We start from the raw sequence: 5,055 nt of genomic DNA on the forward strand, positions 1-5,055 counted from the left end.
TATCCTAGTCCATATGCAAAATTGAGGCTGAGCACTGGAGTTAGATGTACAATGTAGAACATTGTTGTGAGCTCTCAAGGTACTTCTTTTAGAATCATGCAATTTAGACTTGAATAGCAAAAACTGTATTAATTTATTGAAGCCTTTGCCTAAAAGAAAGGTTCAATCAACTGAATGTGGTTGATTTCATAATTTAGGTGTATGATACTACTATAGTAAGGGGTGGGATGAACTACAGTTGATGATGTAACTAAAGCCCAAATCTAACTCAACTCAACTAACTCTAAGTAAAGGGGTCGCTGTGACAGCTTGCTTGACTTACAGGCCAATCATCTTGCTGCAGTGCAACAGGTTAGGTGACAAAATAGATATGATAGATTTCAGGTTATACACCATGGCCAAAATAAATAATGTTCAGCATCTGAGCTTGGACTAATGATGAGCACTAATGATATATACAGAGCTAGGCATTGTGGGTATCTCCTGTTTTGTCTAGCATTTAGTATCGCTTATGTCATGTCAACCACACAAGTCAAAATATATCATGCTGTTTAGACTTGGTAAAGTGTTATTGTATCTAAATATAATACATTATAATAACATTTTCAAGAATTAATGAAGGCCTTCTAAAAATGCACCATAGTATTGTGTAGTAGTATAACTAACCCCAAAACCATGGTCCAGAGAGATAGAATGTCAACTGTCCAATGTCTAGTCATGAGATTTACGAGATATATATGATAATTATTATTATTTATTATTATTTTAAATAAACTATAGTTTTCTCATTCCCATTAAATCATTAGACACAAGGGCCATACCAGGATGTGTTTCTACCAGCAACATTTGGGTGTAAAGTGATGAAAGGTCTCAAGAGAGCATCACAGTAACAGGCAACACTAACACAAGTCCATAAACACGTTCTCACATCTGTACAGCGGTGGCTAAAGGAGCTTAGGCCTATCTCTAAAAACAACTTTTGTTTCAAATCTCGTCTTCAACGAACTGTTTTAATTTCACTTTTGACAAATATTGTTTTTGATGAGTTTTGGTACATCCCTGCTTCCTCAATTGTGCTTCTGACATTTAGCAGTCGCACAATATTAGCGTTGCAGTACATATGCCAGTGGAAAACTGCACCAGTCGAGATAACGACATCACTTACTCTCCCCACCAATGGACTAGGTCCATTCAGTAAGAAGCCTAGAGGTTATTTGTCTTGAAACTGAACTTGAAGAAGAAGCATGAAGCAGACTGATCCTGAAAGTCTAGTAACAGCGAGCCAGTTGTGAGTAAATATGATCATACACATTTCCTACATTTTTCTTGAGGGCCATCTCATTTATAGTTTTAGTGTCTGTTTAATACATTGTATAGTGCTTTTTGGAGAACTAAAATAGGGCTAGTTTCCAAGTTGCTGTATTAAAACCACACACACACACATCCTGTGCTCACTAAGTTGCTGCATTAAAACCGATGGAACTTGTGAAGACAACGTAGCTGCAGTCCGATCAAGGGAAGTTCCTTCATGATGGAGCTCACAACATATTAAAGTGCACAGAAAACTAAAATGTCATGCAAACATCAATATTGGACGAGTGATAATCACGTCTTTTCATGGTGAAAGGCTCTACGTGTCTCAGTAATGCAAAGGCATGCATATGGACGTATCCAGATCAAATGCTTTCGTTATTTGAATTCGTTTTCAGTCATTGATATTCCTAGACGAGCATGATTTAGATTGCTTGGGATGTTTGCTGACTTGAATTTTTTGGAGTCAACGTTTGCACCTTTTAATTCCAGGTTATGACCAGTGGTTTTTTTACGAGCATGAAAAGTGTATTGCCGTTTTACGTGATTAGAAAGTTGTGTCTATAGTATTATACAATAGCAGCAAGGAAACCTGTAGAACTCTGTGAAAATGTTAGTATCATTCACTGGGTGTTGACATTGTAGTACGCAAACCTAGTAGTATGTCCCAAAAAATTAGAAGATAGCTTTTTAATATGAACTTTGGCACATAATTACCCAACTTAAGTTTTATGAAGTTAGTCACTTAATAAAAATGTGCTCTTCTTTATATTATTTGCTATTTGTGTATTTGACATAACTGTTTTGTTTATAGTTTTTTAGCTGTAAAATAATTTTGTCAGCTACATTGGCCTACGTGTATGCTGGCTAAATGGTATTCTAATCAGTCCTTGCACACCTGCACAGCCCTTTCACATGACCTCTTAGGAAAAAACACATCAGTGTATAATGTGCAGTTGGCCCAGAAGTGTGGTCACATTGGGGGATTGAAGGATGTTGTCTCTCATGGTTGCTGTATCAGGGTGATCACCCACGAGAGTCTGTCTTCTCTTCGGAGAGAACAGGGCATATCATGAAACAATCAAAGAAAACCTTTTCTACCAAAGATATATATTCAAGACCTGTACAGCCAGATACAGAGTACAGAGAACTGTCAGATACTGTCAAAACTTCATACATTAATTAGGAAAAAGGAGAGTTAGTCCAGAGGGAAAATGTCTAAAAGAATACATTTCTAGATATATTCGATGTAGTACAATTTTTTATAAATCAATATTGCGTTTTTGTCTTTGTGTATATGTAAGTATCTGCTAGTATGTACAAAAGTGTGACATATTCTTTTCAATTACTACTTTTAGGACTGAGCTAATTTATGCTAAACTCTCTTAAACTCAGCCCTGTGAGGTATCTTATTTTACTCAATACGTTTTGCACTTTGATCAAATCTCCTTCACGTAAAGCATTTTTGTCAAAAAGTGACCTGAAGAGAACTTATAACCATCAAAAGGTGAAAAGGATTATATGTGATGACTATGTTCTTAGACAGTTTCACATTGCATATATGCATGGTTTTATTTGTCGGTCTGGTACGAGTTGTAATTGGACACAAGACAAACAAGCAGTAGAAAATGTTCTGCTTGGTAGAATATTTACAGTGCCAGCTAGCAGGACCAATGAAAACGTGAATAATATTCATAGTTAGTATGTTCACTTAAGAAGATTTGCCTCTTAAATTGAAATAATCTATCACAGCCTATGGATTAAAACTCAAATTAGTTTAGGGCCAGTGTGATTAATAATTGTTCAATCTGTGACCGGTCAGCAAACTTCTGACATGTAAAAAGACCATTGAACCCAAGAAAATACACATTTGCAGAAATAATTGAATGCTGCCCCCTAGTGGGAAGACTAATACAGTTTTTCACAAAACAAAGCCTTACATCTGCCACTAGCAGTGACATGCGGTGATGTCATTAAGAGGCTTTGTACTGAGTTATGAAATCCAGATTAATTAATTTAGTACAAGCAGTAGCCTACAGCCACTGAATGTTAGCACAGCCACATAGCCAATCTGTAAAGGTGACATGACATGAAAACTTCATTTTGAGGTTATTTAACATTAATATGAGTTCCCCGAGCCTGCCTTTGGTCCCCCAGTGGCTAGAATTTTCGATAAGTGTAAACCAAGCCCTGCGTGTTCTTCTCCGCCTTTGACAAAATGAAGGCTCAATTGACCGTTCCCTAGGCCACGCCCCCTTAGTTATTGTTGCTACGTCCGACACAATTCCCGGAACTGTCAACCCAAAAGCCATGGCGAGTACGGGGATAAGCGCTACAGCTGTCAGTGTCAGTGTGAGTGAGGATTTTTTGAGTAATACCTCTGCGATATCTCCCAGATCCAGGCAGAAGGGACTGCAATATGCAGTGGAAGGATATATTCAAAATATTAAAGTTAGCAACGAGGGGAAACAACAAAAATCGAAGCCAAAGCATACAGGTCTGAAGTAGCCTTGTCTGGCCAGGCACTTGAACAGCAAGCACAGGGTTGGGATACTCAGGAATAGGTCGCCCACTCACAAAATTCTACGAAGATTAAAATAAAATACGTTTATAATGGCTTGTTGGGACGTTTTGTTCAACATTGATACAGTATTTTAAAGCTCTTGGCAACTTGCTGGCGTTCATTGGCTAGCTCAGCTTGCAATTTTACAGACGTTAACATTAACATTTTGATTTTAACATTAACAAATTTGTTGGAGTCACTAGTTATGCACTAGTAGTGGTAATAATACTAGTTTACATGAACCATAACTGTTTGGGGATGTTCTCTCAACTAACATCTTAGATATCGTTCGCTAGCAGCTTAACACTAGCTAGCTACCTTGGAGCAGACATATGCTATATGTTTGGTGATGTTCTCTAAATTAAGTTGGGAGTGGGGTCTCCCACACTGTTTAATCCACCGCCGGCTCCTTCCCTCTTGAATCTTCGGCTTTGTAAATGGAAAAAAGACCACACCTCCCTCTAAACTTTTGGGATTTCTAGTGTCAGATCGACACGTCCCACACCGTTTAACCATGTTGCTTCCGAGTCAAAGCTTGACGGACCTTCTTCTCTTAGTACCGGTTGCTATGGTACGATTGGACGAGGGCCGTTCTAGGGAGGAGTTTCAGGAACGGTCAAATGCACTGTTTGAAAATCTCCCCCGAGTGACGTAGATTGGGGGAAGGTTACCTCCCCTCTCTCTGCTTTGCCCAACCAGATCATCTGGCCCGCCCATGAGAAACTGAGCTACCACCGTGCAAGGGAGAGTGCGATATCGTTTTTTCCTGGAGGGACATCATGGCGAGCAAACAAACGAAGCATAACAGTTGCTCAGTGCTAGGATGTACAAATGCAAGCACACATTTTTTTTTTTGTTCCTTCATCTGAACTTCTTCACAACCCGTATCTTAATTGTATTTTCGCTGGAAATGCGCCGATACAACTTCCGTATTGTATGTCTGTGTAACAGACGTGGTCTTGCAAGTTCCGTCAGAGGTACACAGGCATCCGTCCGCTCCCACCGGGAGTCGAACTCACCACCTCTGACAAAGCGCCAACACTACCAACTACGCCAACGAAAAGCTAGCTATTAGCCGACGCGAAACTCACGATACACAGGCTACATCTGCGCCAAGCATTTCAGCCACTACTGTTTCCTCAACTTGAGCCAACACAAAGCTGGCCTTGCTGAAATTAAAT

This window comes from Hypomesus nipponensis, chromosome 5, assembly GCF_054491055.1.
Source record: "Hypomesus nipponensis isolate SF chromosome 5, ASM5449105v1, whole genome shotgun sequence".
Taxonomy (NCBI): Eukaryota; Metazoa; Chordata; class Actinopteri; order Osmeriformes; family Osmeridae; genus Hypomesus; species Hypomesus nipponensis.